This window comes from Martes martes (genome assembly GCF_963455335.1).
Source record: "Martes martes genome assembly, chromosome: 7".
Taxonomy (NCBI): domain Eukaryota; kingdom Metazoa; phylum Chordata; class Mammalia; order Carnivora; family Mustelidae; genus Martes; species Martes martes.
Genome location: NC_137894.1, coordinates 28548734 through 28564325, shown reverse-complemented (window position 1 = coordinate 28564325; position 15592 = coordinate 28548734). Strand labels below are relative to the sequence as shown.

General features: G+C 44.7%; 1 protein-coding gene across 1 annotated transcript in view; it reads left to right on the top strand.

The window, feature by feature from the left end:
- Positions 1 to 15592, top strand: part of SCAPER (S-phase cyclin A associated protein in the ER) — a 473451-nt gene that overhangs the window by 443225 nt on the left and 14634 nt on the right. The gene's annotated exons all lie outside the window — the stretch shown is intronic.

The window sequence follows — 15592 nt, the reverse complement described above, 5'->3', positions numbered from 1 at the left end:
TAAACCAGAGTAATGGCATAACTAACGTATCAAATAGTAGTTCCTCTGCAACCTTAACAGTATGGATTATAGCTGAGAAAAAGGCCTCTGGACAACTCTTAACTCTCACTCCAAACTTAATAAGTTTTACTTTGGCAGATCTCTAACAAGCATGCTTATTAGGTCTTTTTAGCCTACAGCAAACTAGACTAGGGCAGGAGAAGGACAGGCGCTGGTTACACTGACAGAGCCGAGTACAAGGTAAGAAGCCGCAGACTACGAGCTGAAACCGTCTACCTAATAAGGAGAAAGAGCAAAAGAAAAAATAAGGCAGGGTCCAAAACTCAGAAATTGCAGCCGTCTGGGTTCAGAGGCACCCTGAACCCTGTACTTTATTTCCAAGAAGATTCTTTATCTCCTCAGAGCTAACTCTGAATGAGCATGGAAGCAAAATGTATGTTCCCTGCGTTTCCTTTTAGGGGTGAGGAATATACAGTCCATTCTAGAAAGATTTTCATGATTAAAATATAGAAAATGTGGACCCTCGCTGGAACAAATGTATACAAATGTATACATTTTCAGACACAGCTCTTTCTCACCACCACCCCTCACCCGCCCCGGGAGCATTCCGACAGTGCCCAGCGGGTTCATGAGTCTCTTACAAGCTGCTCAGGGAAGGAAAGCTGACGGAAATCTGTGTGATTTTCTTTTCTTCACATGTATTCATTCATTCAGCCTACCAAATTGTATTTTATTTTCCTTTAGTTTGTTTTTATTTTTCTCATTATAAACGTGTTCATTACTCATCATGAAAAAGACAGGCAAGCATAGAGAAGGTGGGATCACTGTGATTCCTGACCACACCATCGGAGATAGCCACTGTTAACATTTTGGCAAGTTCCCTTGCAGTCCTTTTTCTATGAATACTTTTTCCAGTTTTATTGACATATAGTTGACATATAACACTGTATTCATTTTAGTGCGCAAACTGGTAATTTAATATATGCATATCTTACAAAATTACTACCCTGGTAAGTTTAGTTAACATCCATCACTTCACAGAGTTACAGGTTTTTTTCTTGTGGCGGGAACTTTTAATATCTCCTATCTTAGCAAATTTCAGATGTATGATACAGTACTAGTCCCCATGTTGTACATTACAATCCCCAGAACTTATCTATCCTATAACTGGAAGTTTGTGCCTTCTGACCACCTTCACCTGTTTCACAAACCACCACCCCTGTATGAATATTTTACATAGCCGAGATCATACTGTGCAAACCCTTATGTCCTGGTTTATACATGTGACATTATAGGTCTTCCTCTCCTTGCACTGGGGTTATGTCCCAATAAACCCATCATAAGTTGAAAATACCTTAAGTGGAAAGTACACTTCATACACCTCACCTAGCTTCAGCATGCTCAGAACACTTACAGTTGGGTAAAATCATCTCCCACAAAGCCTATTTTATAGTAACGTGTTGAATATCTCATCTAGCTCATTGAATACTGTAGTGAAAGTGAAAAACAGAAGCGCATCTGAGTACAGAATGGTTGTTCAGTCTGTCAGTTGTTTGCCGTCATGATCACATGGCTGAAGAGGCCGAGGAGGGGGGCTGCTGGCTGGAGCTGCCAACACTGCGCGTCTCCAGAAAGTATCCTATCGCTAGCCTGGGGAAAGATCAAAATTCAAAGTACAGTTTCTACGGAATGTGTATGCTTTCACAAAGTTGAAAAATCAAAAGTTGAACCATCATAAGTCAGGCGCCATCTGTGTATCAAAATCATACTTTGTGAGTATTTTTTTAATTGACATATAGTTGACACACACTGTTGTGAGTATCATTTTTATTGGCTGCATGCTTTATGTTGTATAGACAGACCATGGTTTACCAAACGATTTCCTGTCTTAAACTTAAGTTGTTCAACATATATGGTGATGCTGTCTACTGCGCTTGTCAAGAGGTGAGTCATTCGTGGGCAGGGTAGGATTTTGTTGTGTTATAGTTTCTCCGCAAGAGTTCAGCTCCTTCAGCACTCCCACATTTGGGGATGGTTTGAAACTTTTTGTCGAAGCCAACTCTTTTGCGATGAATTTACTGAACTCAGAATTGTGTGGGAGTTAAAAGAGTTTTGCTGCTGCTTCTAGATTACAGACTGATCCTTTTCTGTAGATCAAGCATACCTCCGAAGTTTCTGCAGGCTCACCAGAATGAACGGGAAATGAGGTCGAGGGAACTGGCCTTTGGAGATGGCATGGCAGCAGTGACTGGGACCAGGGAACAGAGCAGAGACTGGGCACACTGGGACACGAGGAAGCAGGCAGAGAGAGTACCAGACGGCACAGGCAGGAGACAGGTGCTCTGTGGCTCATCAGCTCAGGAGGAAGATGCAACAGGGATGTGGAGACAATTGTCGAGAGGGGAGCTCGTTATGAAGAAGTTAGAGAAGGGAGAAAAACCAGATCCCACATCTGGACACATGCCTCCCGGAAAGACAGCGCTAAGCTGGACATCACTTCTGACTGGAAACAAGATCAGAGAAGTCACTTCAGCCTCAGGCAGTTGATGAAATGACAAGAAGAAAGACTATGATAAAAAGTAGAGGAGAAATCAAAAATTGATAGAAATTATAGTAATTGTCAAACACTGAGACACTGTACATTATGGAGGTGCTGTTTCTAAGCATAACCCCTGGCCTGGTATTTGTAGAACTCTCAGTACTGTTCTTCCCATCTGTTTTCTTTTGGACCTCTTTAGCTCTTCAGTGAGGCACTAAGTACAGGGTATATTTCTGCCTCTCAAACAAGTGAGGAGCCAGGGTCTGAAGAGGTGAAGCAAGTCCCGGACATGACATGAAGAATCACTAGAAGACCAGGACTAGACCCAGGTCTTGCAGAGCAACTTGCACTCGACTCAGTGTACTTTTCATTTCGTGTTGCTTAAGAAAATCCCACGTATCACAGACCCCATCTACCGGGGATCTCTAATGTGTATCCTGGGCAGGGGTTGGGGTACAGAAAATAATGCCCACTTACCAAGACAGTACACTGAGACGCTGCCGTTCCACAACTCTGAAGGCCGATTGGAAGGCTGCTGGGACATACCTGTGTGCTTTGCTCAGGAAACTTGTAAAAATCCTGGCAAGTTATAAATGAGTGCATTTTATGAGCGTAGAATCGACTACAGTCTAGCAAATAGAAGGCCTGGGTTCTAACCTACCTCTCGGCCACAAGCTGTGTGATCGTTTGTTTGTTTGTTTGTTTTTTAAGATTTTGTTTATTTATGACAGAGAGATAGAATACAAACAGGGGGAGTGGGAGAAGGAGAAGCAGACTCCCCACTGAGCAGGGAGCCCAATGAGGGGCTCAATCCCAGGACCCTGGAATCATGACCTGAGCCGAAGGCAGATGCTTGACTGACTGAGCCACCCAGGTGCCCCTTGTGTGATCTTAAATTAATCATATTCCCTCTTGAGATTTGAGCATTTTTGACAATACGGGAGGCATACTGGTTCTGGAAATGATGGTGTTGATGGTTGCATGATGTTGTGAATGTACTTCATGCCACTGAATTGCAGTCTTAAAAATGGTTAAAATGGTAAGTTTTAAGTTATATATATATTTTACCACAATAAAAAAAACTTTTTTTTTAAAGAAGTGGATTGTTCTAGATGACCTCCCTTGTGAGTTCCATGAGCCTGTGATATTTTAAAGGCTAAGATTAGAACCACAGACAGAGCAGCCTTCTGATCTCATGGGAACTCCAAGCCATTTTGTGGTTTTTCAGACGCTCCTTGCTCTGCTCCAGATTCTGTCAGCACCAGATGGCTTCGTTAGCGGCCTCCATGACCGCTCATCCTTAAAAGCTGAAAATACCCTGGAGCCCCCCGGCCCCCAATTAGTAGAGGAGCTCCACTGACAGACACTGATGAGCCAGGACTTAACAGGTGAGATGTCCGGGCCTTGCTCTGTGGAGCCATCTCTGGCCACAGTTCTAGCTGCATCAGAGGCTTGTGCTCACCGGCTCGCAGCTGAGCTCCGAGCTCCGTGCCATCCGGCTGCATTGGGGGAAAGAGCCTCAGGCTTACTAAGATGATAACTGCTCCTATCCCAGTAGAATCAGGGAGTTTTCTGCAATTAAAAAGCTGATTGATTATTTCATTCTAAAAACCTGTTTTATTGAATTCCCTTTCTAATCCCCCCGAAACCCAGTAATTTGCTGAGTGTTTGCTGAGGGGATGTGGTAAATAGAGCATTCAGCTCTCTTCCCAGCTCTGGTCGCAGATTCATGGAGTCTGCGCCTGGAAGGGCTCGGAAATATCCAGTCCGGCTGCCTCAGATTGCAGGGGGAGTCGCCGAGGCTTGGAGGAGGGAAGGAATTGCGAGCAGGACCTGGGACGCCCCCGCCCCACCACTGGCCGTGCAGTCAGTGCCCTTTCCACCTCTCTTCTGTTCTTGGGAAGCGAATGTATTTAACCTGATGCCACGTTCTCTAAATCAGAGGAATTTCAGAGGAGAAATTATGATGCTCAATTCATTTAATGCTTCTGTATCATTAGTCAGAAGTCATGTTAATTTGCAGGCCTGTATGTCCGCAGTGGGTCCTTTATTTCCTCCTGGGGAAACAGCTTGTGTCTTTATAAGACAGGAGATTTTGAACAGTCGAAGGCTGTTTTATTAGGCAACTGCTTTGCATAAAGGATTGGCACTTTTTATTTGCCACCATTTAGTCTATTAACTGGAGGTACTGAGCCCCCCTGATACCAAAGATGACTTCAGAAGAGAAACCTGAATAATAAAATATAATACCCATTCTTGATGGAACCAATCATCTGTTTCCTATCGGGCTGCAGTATCTAATTAAAATGTTTTTTTAATCAAAAACTTCCTTGTATTTTATGGCAATTTCGTGACTCTTTTGAAATCCCTTCCCATTTAATTATTATAATGAACATAATTAGTAGTGCTGTCAGCCCTTCACTTTATTTACATTTTATATTGAATAATTAAATGCAGTCTGATAATTAAATTAACTCGAATGACAGATTATTTGACTGCCTGCATATTACCGTATTGGGAATAAGCACCTTTGCATATTCATTTTAGTTAGTGACTTTTTCATTTGGAAAGACCCCATAGATCCCAGCTCTCAGAGCCGGAGTCTCTTGTGGCAGGTGAGAGGAGGGATCCCTGTGCCCCCCCCCGCCCCCACCCAGCTTCTCCAGAGGGAAGCCCTTGCAGATCGCACATCCCGGCACCATACCAGAAGCTCCAGCACTTCTGGGGAGATCAGGCGAGGAAGTTGGACAGTGAAGCCTTTGAAACCAGATTCTGCCGGAGCTGGGTGAAATGCATTTCCCAGGTCTTTTGTAATTTGATGACTTAGTAAGAAAACCTAAACGTTGATTGACTAAACATATCTGAATTGTATCTATTGTGCTCACCTTGGACGTTTCCCTGCAAACAAAAACTGGTCACTTTCTTCGTTGTACACCATCTGCAGGTGAGGGAAGCAGAGTGACATTTTCAGAGTGGCAGTTTTCCAGAGCCCCATTTCAGCTTTTAGAACTTACAGAAGGGGCCTAATTCCTACTCAAACATTCTTGAGTCTTTGTCTTTCTCAAAGGCGGATGGTCGCAGGTCACACCCATTTGGTAAACTCCCCTGGCCCCACGCAGGTCCATGAATGAAGTCCACTGTGGTGGGCTCAGGGCAGAAACGCCAGAGTTTGAGGCCTTCCTGTCCTCCCAGTGTTGGCAGCTCGTTCTTTAGCTGTCACACAGGCATTCAACCTTCTGTATCTTTCTTTGTGTGACAAATACAGTTCCTTACATAAAATGGAAATGTATGTCTAAGAAAAGCTTAACAATTTCAACAATATAACCATTTTGAAGTTACACTCTATTATAGTACCAAAGAAAAATGTGGGATTTTTTCCCTCCAAAAAAGAACAATAACTTTCCTAACTATACATTAACTTCTGCCTATCCAAACATGTAACGCTTCTAGTGAGTGACCTGATTAGTATTAGAATGGCAAAATTTGCCTGTTTGGGTTGATTATATTGAAAGTCACCAATTTCACAGAAGCTAAATAAAAGGCACCTCTTACTCCCCTCATCTCTTCAGATGGATTTTCCAACACAAGGGTAGTTTGGAGCACCATATGCTCACCCCACGTAAAGCCCCTGAGAGCTTGTAGGGAATGCCTGGCTGCCTCCCTAGGGGATCAGCTAGAGCCGATGGCAGCCCCCGCTGAGCTGCGGATGGACACTTGCACCACTCAGCACCAACCCTGGCCATGGATGCTTGTACTGTGTAATTGAGAAAGGACATTCTTCGCCCTTTGTGTGGGATTGCTTCCTGATCCGTAACACTTGTAATTCACCCAGATCCTCCTCCGTGTGGTCGAGCAGCAATTGGTAGGGTGGTACCTGAATGGATTCATATTATGAATCAGTCTGCCCTGAGGTCTTGAACTCCATCTCCAGTGGTTCCTAAAGTCAGATGTCATAGAGGATAAGAGCATTGTCAGCTGCCTTTGAAATCCCTATTCTGCTCTACGCTAGCAGGATGACTTTGGGCAAGTTACTGGCCACTGAGCCTCAGTTTTCTCATCTGTAAAATGGAGGTGTCGCCACTACTTCCCAGCTTGTGCAAATTAGGTGAGACAGCCTAATAGGGCCTGACCCATAGTGAATGCTCATGGACAGAGCAGTTGCTACCCCCTTGCCCTGTTAACACCATCTCACAGCACTAAATAATACACCTGCTTTAGCAATGGGCTAAATTCATAATTTTGACATAGTGATCTGAAGGAGAAAAAAAAAACAGGATCCTATGGATAAACTGTCTTTCCTTTAGTGGTTTCCTCAGTTTCTTGTTTTTGAGGAACTTAGATCCAGAACATTCCAGTAAAATAATTGTCCTGAAATCTAACATTAAAGCTTTGAAGTTGAAAGCTAGCCATAGCTTCATCTCAGTGGGACCATAAAAAGCTGGGACCCTAATAAGCCCCTTCAGCATGGCTGTGAGACCAGGAGTGTGAGTAGTGTCATTCTGAAGGCTAGTGTCTTGTGTAATTAAACTGCAAGGTGACACGAAGCTAATCACTCCCTTCCGAGTTCCGTCCCAAGACGAAGCAGAGCTGTAGAGGACACAAGGGAAGCCAAGAAATAAACCGTCAGCGCCCTCTTCCCAAAGTACCTGAACCCAGACCCTCTGAGCAGGGTGAACACTGTTAGGACAGCTGCACACGCAAATCCCAGTCATCCTTTGCTCCCTGGAAAATCCTCTATTGGGACATCAGATATGTATAAGAGAATGATGCCAGAAGGAGCGTCTGGTCAGAGTTTAACTCCTGACCCGTGGTAGATCTAATTTTTCCGGGCCTGCTTTGGTCTTCAGTCACTGAGGACCTTTTCCATAAATCACCGAGACGGATTATAAAGAATTAAAGTATCATCACAAAGAAAACCCCTCCACTGAGATAGGAGATTCTATCAAGAACCTCATGAGTCGCGGAAAGCCCATCGCCATGGATCAAATGCTGGTGCAGCAGTGAGGGCGGCTCAGTCCTTTCACAGCTGCTCAGCTGAGCCGTCCTGGGCACATCTCTGCCCTTCTCTGGGCTTCACTTTCCTGTCTGGCAGAAGAGCCCTTCCTAGTCTGATAGAAGATGGATGTATAATTCTGAGACGAAATGTGAATACATGGCTAGACCAACGTAAGTAGATAAATTTAATCATTTTCATTTCTAAGTATAGCATTCACAAATACTCCACTCTGGCCACAGCTGGTCTTAGCGCTGTTCCACAAACACACCTTAAGCCTTTGTCCTTGCTGCTTTCTACCTCGAATACTTTTCCCTCAGAAATCAGCATGGTTTGGAGAGACTTCCAGATTTTTTTTCTCAGATGTCGTATTATCTGACCACAGTATCTAAAACAGTAGGTAAGCCCCGTGGTTACTGTTTCCCCCTTTACCTTACTTTATTTTCCTTTATACAGTTCCTGCCATATATTTCCTTTGTCTGTCTCCCCGTTCCCACTCCCATCCCCACCCCATCCCACTAGAATGGAGGTACCTTGAGAGCAGAGTCTGGCCCCAGTGCCACAGCAGTGCCTGTACTTAGCAGTTACCTAATAAGCATGCGTTTAATGAATGATTGGGCGTTGCGAGGATACAGCTTTCCTTGGGCATAATACTGCAGGAAAGGTTAAAATGGTCCCAGATTTGGAACCATACAATACTTCTGTTTTACTGACCACACTTCCTGACCTGATTTAGAGCTAAAAATTTAAGAGCCATTTCCTCGGCACTACGGGTTATTTGTCTTCTAATCTATTCTAAAAGAAACCCCATAGTTTCGTTTTTGCTGGAACCAGTAGTTCTGAGATCCAAAGGAAGCTACTGTGTTTGAAGATTTGGCAAATACTGTACTTGAGAAAACAGTGATCTGTGCGAGATAGCTTTGGGGGCGGTTTTAGGATCATATCCTAGCCCCTCTCTTCACTTGGATGATTAAACAAGGGCCAGCTGTCCGGAGTGTCACTTTCCCCAACTATAGCATAGAGACAAACCCTAACTCCTAGGATTGTTGTGAAGAGTAAATTGTCATCCTTATTACTCGGGTCTCAGATTTAACTCTCAGCTATGGCAGTGGATGCCTTTGGAGTCTTTGCTCACCAAGTTGGTGGCATTGTCATGGCAAATCTACTCTGACTTATGATTGGGTTTAAAAAAGAAAACGTTTTTTGACAGGTATGTCCCACTCTAAGAAATCACACTGCAGGAAAATCTATACTTAAAGGCTCCCAAACCACCACATCATTCATCATTTTAATAACACATTTCCTAAGGGCATCTTTAAATATTTTTCTTCAATCTATTCACATGCAGGTCCTTTGGGAACGTGTGCCCTTAGTGGGGCATCAGGTGCTGCACACCGCGAGAGAACCTGGTATAGGAGAGGCCCTGTTGTGGCAGCAGCATGTGCTCTGGCCTCTGCTTTAAGGCCTCAGTAGTATGTTTTTCTAGCTTGATAAGGGGAACATGGACTCTGGAGCCTGGCGACCTAATAAGTTCTTGTCCCAGCTCTACCACTTACTAGCTCCGTGATCCTGCACAAGCCCGCTTCCTCATCTATAAAATAGGGATGGCAGCGAGAACACTTCATGGCGTTGTGCAAAGTAAATTAGACCATGCACAATGGTGATGAGCACATTTCCTGGGCCAGAATGATGTTGATGGTGATGTTATTGAAATGGTCACTGTCTGCCTCCAGATTCCCTGCTCCTAGTGGGAGAAGCTATGGAGTATGCACTTGCTACTACCGTAGATGGGCCATCTCTGCTGTCTGAGTATGTGTCCCCACCCAGGGAGAAGCTGGAGAAAGCTCTATGCGTCCCCTGCCTCCAGGGTCCATCTGTGGACCTGAAAGATGCAAAAGCACCAGGGGATCCTCTGTAGATGTCTCTGGGCCCAGTGCACTCAGCGCACTGCTCTGGTATAGCCGCCGAGGGGGGTTGGGAGGGCCGGTCTGGCTCTGGCCAGCTGCCAGCCACCCCCTCCCCAAAGGGGCATGCCTTGTTCAGCTGGACATACCTGACAGGTGATAAACATATGCATGTCTAGAGGACACTGAAGGAGAGTCTCCGCTCAGCACTTTGGGTTGGAGAAGTAAGAGGAAGGGAGACCTCACACCCAAATAATTCTCTTTTGTACGAGCAACTGCTAAACTGAAAACACACCACAGAGATAACTCAGAGGTGCATTGAGATTGTGTTAGGAAAAGAAAACTGGAAAATGGCTCGCATGAATCAATGTGAACATTTAATGGGTCTTAATTGGAACCTTATCCTACTGTACTTAGAGCAGCGAGATGAAAGCAAAAGAAATCTGAGAGACCATTTATTTCACTCAAGAAAGCAGTAAACTGAAACTACAAAAAGATTTGACTACTATTATATTTTTATGTTTAAATAAAATTGTCATAGACTAGTGCTAGTGAGCCCATAAATGCCCCATGGAATGCATCCGTGCTCTCTGACTGCTGTTAGGATGTGACCAGAAAATCTATCGCCTACGCTCTCCATTTGTTAGTCCTGCTGTTCTCACACCACCCAAGATTTGACCCAAGTTCTCCTCACAGCAATGATCCAAAGTCCACTTGGAATGTCTTTTTTAAGGCATTATTAAAAGCGTCATCTGTCCACCTCCCTCACACACGTCCTGTAATGTCTGTAATGGACGTAATTTTTCCGGTACTATGTGTGTCTGTGTCCATGTGTAATTATAAGTTCTCCTTTCTTAAAGAAGCTGCTTTAGAAATCAGAACGGCTACTAGTTGAGAATTTGTGGGCAGCATATTTTGCATAGTGACTCTAACATTCATGTTTAAGGAAAAAAAATACGCTCTTTTTTTATCGTATTTAAGTGTAATATCTGCACAGGTGTGGGCAGCATGAGGAGGTCCTGTGTATGAATCCTCATAGCACAGGATTTTAATATTTCTGCAAGTTTACAGGTCTTCAAAGACCATTTAGTCCAACTCCCCCCATTGCCAAAGAGGAGGAGGACCTGCTCAAAGTCACCAGCTTCAAGCCTCCTGACAAACTATCTAAGGCTTTCTGTGACCAGCCTTCCCTCTCTCCTCCTCCCCCCACCCTGTGGTAGATGGAACACAGATAATGCAAATAAACAGAAAATCCAAAATAAAGTAGTCCCTCAAATGTATGATGATAAGATGAGTCTGTATTATTTCCAAGGTCTGTGCTCTTTAGACAAGGTTCTTTCTGAAACATAAATTGAAATGGAACGGCACTTCTGAGCATAGTCCCTGACAGATTGTAGAATCCATGACTTTTAGGGTTAGCCAAGTGTTTAAGATAATCTAGCCCAACCTTCTTGTGCTGCAAGATGTGTTTGAAGGGAATTTAGAACATGATTCATTTGAAAGGTAACTCTTCTCACAGAATAGGCAACATGAAAGAAGGAAAAAGAAGCTCTAACACAGAACAGAATGCTGGAGGTGACTTATTCTTGGGGCGATGCCAGGACCGTGCGCTTAGTGTCCATGTGAGCATTCATCACTCATTCCTTCTCTCGCATATCCACTTCTGCCAAATGCCCAGCCTCTGGAAGATGCAGAAAGGAATACAAGCCAGATCTTGTCTCATGGAACCCATAGCCCAGGAGCAGTACTCTCAGTGCAGACACTCAGTTCCTCCTTGTCCTTCCTTCAGCAAACATTTAACAAGTGCCTTTGGTGGCCTGGGCACTTTGGACACCCAGGATGCAGTGGGAAACAAAACAGACCAAGTCTGTGCTGGAGTTGCTCTAGGGGTAGTTCATGGTGGAGGTGGTGCTTTGGCTGATGTCTGAAAGATACTCACTGGGTAGCAAGGAAGGAAAGACATTCAAGGCATAAAAAAGACCATAAGCAAAGGCACCACCATGTAAAATAGCCTGGCAGATTCAGAGAACTGCAAGTTGTTCACTCCGACTGGAGTTCAGGAGGTGGGGGAAAGAACACGAGCTAGGATGCAGAAGCGGGCCAGGCCCAGGTCAAGAAGGGACCCATGTGCTAGATCAAGAACTTGGGCATTTCACCTCTGGGAGAGGATGAGAAGCCCCTAAACGTTACTAAGCAGGAGATGATATGTTCAAACTATGTCTCAAAGTTACTCCAGTTTGTGGAGAACAGGAAAATAGGCATCAAGAGTTTTGTACTGGAGCCCCAGGATGAAGCAGGTGCCCCTGGTTCTGAGGTGTTCTCTGCTATGGGAGCCCAGTGGTGTCGGAGGAGCTAGCCTGCCCAGACGCCTCTTCTGCATCCGTCTGCTGGGGGTAACCAGCACTTAGCTGATCTCCCTGAGGAAGCAGAGAACAGCAAGTCAGGGGCCTTCTCAGTTTCCCTGGAGGGATACAGAAGGAGACTCGCCCCCTCACTACATGAGGAGACCCTTGTTCCCGTAGGATCACCTGCTCTCCGAAGCTTGTGAGAGGCCACACCCCCAACTCTGGGCTTTCGTCTCTCCTCCTGACCCTGGCTGCTTTCCTCCCTCCTTCCCTTCTTCCCTCGCTCTCCTTCCTCCTTGACACTGTGCTGGTGCCTGACGGCAATGAATCCCTGGGACCACCAGGAAGAAGGCTAGTGCTTAAAGGGCCCACCTCCCACACAGTCTGCCAAGATCTCTGCATTTAATCTCAGCCTAGAAATCTATTTTATGGCAGGAGCAAGTCTGGGAGGAGAAAAACTTCTTGCAGTGCTAACCAACGGACTTTTCGTGTTTCTTTGCTCTAAATTTGATTGGCTTATGTATGTGGACAGACTCTTCAAATTTCTCTCCTGTGATACTTAAATAAAGCCACTTCCATACCCTCCCTACTCTACCCACAAGGCATCAGGTTAGTGTGTTTGGGGCATGCTGTTTTCTTTCTATGATTCATAGAGGTCACTGGCCTCAAGGCCCCTCCTGTCACATTGTTTCTATCCCGGGCCCGGGCTTCCCGTATGAATAAGACTGGTAAATAGCGATGTGGACAGAGTGACTTGGCCTGGTCGCTGTGACTGCTGCCTCTTTGCCCCAGCATTTGTAGCAGGACCAGTTTTACGGAGAGGAATGTAACAACTACTTTTGTTTCTGGTTTGCTAGAAAAAATATTCTTTGTTCCAATGATTTACAGACTCTCTCTGCCGTCTCTCTTAATGAATCTAGATGTCTAGACACCTATATTTGCCCCTCTGTTGAGGACATCTTGTCTCTGACAAGAAAAAGAAAAAAGCAAAACAAGAATTCTTAGGCATGAAGAATTTGCTTGGTAAGATTTAACTATCTGTATACATGTGTGTGTGAGTGTATGCTCAACTTACCTTACCACCTGACCGACAGAACCGGCTTGACCTGCAGTTTGACCGGCTCACAAGGGTTGCAGAAGGCAGCTGCCGCCGCCCCACCCACCCCTGCTCACTGTTCTGTTGTCCCAGGAGGCTGCTGAATTCCGCAGGGTGCTGGCCAAAATACCTGGCCAGCTCTTCTCACAGATGCAAAGATGGTGTCACCTGACAACCTTGACGGCTCTGACCCAACTAAGCCCAGGGCCCCAATGCGGCCCTTGGAATTGGGTTTGGGAACCAAACCTCAGCCCTAATTCATTCATTCCCCTGATACTCATTGAGCACCTATCATTTGTCAGGCACTGCGCTAGGCACCATGCCGGATAGCAGAGAGAGAGCAGTGAGTAAAAGGAGCACAGCCCCTGTCCCTACCGAGCTCACAGCCTTGAGACTTTTGAAAACTGGGGTTTTAGATCTGTTCTTTGCCTGAACAAGTGCCCATGTGCCTGGAGCCAAGCAGGGCCATGTGTATGGTTCCATCTTCTGGTCCGTGGCAGACGTGGGGCTGGGGTCCTGAGGAAATAAGTTATTTAGAAACTTGCTGGCAGGCATTCTGAGGATAAATAATTAATAAATAAAGAAATAAAACAAAATGCAGAGCTTCCTAAAACCCGTGAGGGAACTCCTAAGTAAGGGGGAGATTCAGGATCACTCTTAGATCCTAGCAAAATCAGCAGGCTTCATAGAGTTCAAGTAGGTAGAACAGAATTTGACCATTTTCCATTTTGTTTCCTTGAATGTGGATGATCTCTAGAAAGCTAAAGATTTTACTATAGACCACCATGATTGTATCCATGATTGACAGGTAGACACGTATATATATATATTTACGTACGTAGGCAAGAAACTGCTATGGAGGGGCGCCTGGGTGGCTCAGTGGGTTAAGCCTCTGCCTTGGCTCAGGTCATGATCTCAGGGTCCTGGGATCGAGTCCCGCATCGGGCTCTCTGCTTGGCGGGGAGCCTGCTTCCTCCTCTCTCTCTCCCTGCCTGCCTTTCCGCCTACTTGTGATCTCTGTCTGTCAAATAAATAAATAAAGTCTTTAAAAAAAAAAAAAGAAAGAAACTGCTATGGAACCTTTCTCTAGCTTATTGCTATTATGTAGTGCCATGGTTTTGGTATCGTCAGGGAATGAATTGTTCCCACATAAGTGGTCATTGCAGATTACCAAGATTACCTTTAAAACATGATGTTTATTTGACATTAACTATTTGTGATCATTTTTTAAAAATATTATAGTTTCCTGCCTTCTTAAACTTTAATTCTATTTAATACATTGTATATTTTTTGATGCCTTGAGAAATAATATGTAGGGGCACCTGGGTGGCTCAGTCAGTTAAGCATCGAGCTCTTGATTTGGGCTCAGGTCATGATCTCTGGGTTGTGAGATCGAGACCCAAGTGGGCTCCTTCACTCTCTGCCACTCCCCCTGCTCGTGCATGCGCTCTCTCTCTCTCTCTCTCTCTCTCTTTCTCTCAAATAAATAAATCAATCCTTCTTTTTTAAAAAAAGAGAAATTAATATCTACCATAGTGTTAGGCACATGAGGATTACTGTGTGTGTGGAAGCAAATTTTAAAGTGTAGAGTACTAAGTAAAGATAATGGGTTCTAATAAGATACTTTACTACAATATGGTAATGTTCTCAAAACCAACTGAAAAGGGTAGGGATAGTTAGTCTTCCACCAAGTGGTTCCAGACAACTTTCTGAATTTTCATTTCTGTTCAAAATAATTTTAATTCCCACCTCTTCATTTATTGGTGTTGACTGATACTGATACTTCTTTCTGTTGTCAGTTTATCTCTAGCAGTCTCCTAATTTGCTGATTCCAGTCTATTATAAGCCAAAAAACCACTTTTATTAGACTTGCTTCTGAAACATGAATTGGTAGACTGAATTGGAGCTTGCAGAACTTTCCTGTGAGTAATTGACATAGATTTTGTGGAAAGACTGGGCACTCTGAGGGCAGGGATGTCTGTGACTTGTCACTAGCCCCTTCCTGGTGCCTCATACCGCACTTGGCCAGAGTAGATGCTCAGTAAACCTTTCATGAATAGACTAATTTGTCTGCTCGGAGTCCTGCTTGCTCACTTCCTGGTTCTGGGCTGGATTCCAGGTAGTCACAGTTGGAGGAAAGGGGCCCTCTGGGTAAGGAGAATCCGGCTGTTTTCCATTTACATAAAAGGATAGACTCCACAGCCTTCCTAGCCACTCTCCTTGGGATCCTGTGCAAGAGTGCAGCAGTTGTCATTTTACAGACGTAAAATCTACAGACTTTCCCAGGCCTGTTCCATTTCTAAACCAGACTCACCACTACTCAGTACCCCACCTCCACTTGCCTTTTTTTTTCTTTTTTAAATCTAAATTATTCAGGTTATACCAAGGATTCACATTATCAGTATATTATACTCAATAGCATTTGTTTCCAGAGTATCAGACCAGCTTTGCAGGCACTCAGAACTCAGAAGACAGACGGCGGCAAGAGTCACAAGCCAGCGCTCACCGCAGAGCAACACGGCCCGGCAGCCTGCCCTGGAGCGTCTGGCTCTCTCGCCGACCCTCCTTTCAGATCCTTCAGTCTTATGGTTTGAGGCAAACCCTTGGCACCACCCAGCACAGCCAAGAACTGGTTACTTGATACCTAGCCAAGCAGAATATAGGTTTTTGAAGAAAGGCCTTTTGTGTTGGTTTAATCTGTGTATGTCGGTTGGT